Genomic DNA, 1945 nt, shown 5'->3' with positions numbered 1-1945 from the left:
TTCGAAAATGCAATAATTGAATTATCAAGTGCTATTATAGCATACGTAGTGAATTGTCAAGATTTTCCTTGGCTCATGTGCCAGAGCTATACGCTACCAAATGCAAAAAGAAGGAACTAAGTATCTTGAAAACTCTAGAAGTAGTTAAGGCCTCGGACAGGCGGGCGGGCAGAGAAAGTGGCTGCAATAGCGCACTAAATGCGCTAAAAATAATGTAGTAGTAAATGGAATTACAATCGACGCATATGACAGAACAGTGCTAAAGGAACATATGGATAATTTTATTAAGAAGCACAAAATAAAAAAAACCCGCAAATTAGGTACAAAAAACAATTGTATTGCTGTCTGTCCGTCTGTCTGTCCGCCTGGCTGTCTGTCCGTCCGTCTGTCTCCTTTAGTTATGAACCGAATTGGATGAAATTTTGTACGTAGGCACCTCAAAAAGTAAAACTGATGACGATAAAAAAATTTGGTTTGCGCATGCGCAATTTCAAATTTTCTATTTGTTAAGATATTTAAATGAAATTCTTTATGTGGCCACCTCAAATAAAAGTAAAACTGATGCCAATAAAAAAAATTGTTTTGCGCATGCGTAATCCGATTTTTTGACATCTCTGTTAGTTATGAGCCAAATTACATGAAATTTGTATGTATGCACCTCGAATAAAAGTAAAACTAATGCCGAGTCAAAAATTTGTTTTACAAGCTATGCTGATCCGGTGGGACAGAATCAATCCCTTAAGGTGTGTTGTAAAAATGATGTATGTGCGAAGATCTCGAGGATCGTTCGGTATTCAGTTGTATCGGATTTTTTATTACTACGGTAGTCGGCGAGAAATTGAGCGTTGGGATTTTTCCGACGCGAAATTGAGCGTGAACCATACGAAAAGCACAATACCGATGGTGGCGCTAGTGGTCAAGTGGTCACCAAGGAAGAATGGGTGTGCTCTAACGTGCGTTTTGTATATCTTCGTCCATATCTTCTGTCCTGGACTCTAGTTTACCAAGTTGGTCCGAAATACTGACTTCATTCTGGAGAAGTGTAGATGTTAAATTTGCGGATTGATGCATAGTAATTTTTTCATTCTATTATATTGTGGTTATTTTTGTCGATTATAAGAGTATCTAACGCTAGGAATATTACGTTGCCTTTAAAATTTAGCAACGACAGAAATTGTCACAGATCTGCAGGAGACAAACTCTAATAAATTTTGGTCTGTAAAATCCTTCAAAAAAAATCTGTAAGTAATCTGACCACCAGAAAAAATTTTAACGTTATCAAGGAATGACCACAAGAGACAGCGAGAGGACCCATCAATTTGAAGAGTATGCACTTATTGTAACAGTTTTGCTTTACTTAATATTTCATTCTCGTTATACTTTTGTTTATAATGAAGAATTATTTAAACAAGCAATCTTCAATCTTCCAGTTAAAAGGAAATAAATATACAAACAGATTGCAAAATCGAATAAGCCCGAAAAATAGGCAAAACCGTGGTTCTAAATGCTTACAAGAATGTTATGTAAAATGTACGTTCTTCATTCACAGACGTCACCTAAAATGAACGCATAGATTTTGGACGGAGAATATTTCTTAACAAGTTATCCATTTTTTTTACAATTTTCTATGTTTGTCGTTAAAAAAGCCACTTTTTCTCGTAAACATTAGAAAATAGCGAGAAAAGTCTTATTTTTTAGGTAATAATGTTTTTTATTCTCAATTTTTGTGTTTTGTGTATTAGGCGATTTTCTCTCTTTGTTACACTCAATTCATAGCAACATCAACAACAAACTAAAACCTGAAACTGCAAAGGTCGCTTTTTTATTTATTATTATGTAGGTATATAAACATATGTATACATAATACATATTATACAGACAGACGTAATACCAAAATGATTTTCACGCCCATTCTTTATTAATAATAATAATAATAATAATAATA

Source organism: Photinus pyralis, unplaced genomic scaffold (assembly GCF_008802855.1).
Source record: "Photinus pyralis isolate 1611_PpyrPB1 unplaced genomic scaffold, Ppyr1.3 Ppyr1.4_LG10, whole genome shotgun sequence".
In the NCBI taxonomy this organism is placed as follows: Eukaryota; Metazoa; Arthropoda; class Insecta; order Coleoptera; family Lampyridae; genus Photinus; species Photinus pyralis.
This window is presented reverse-complemented; position numbering follows the sequence as displayed.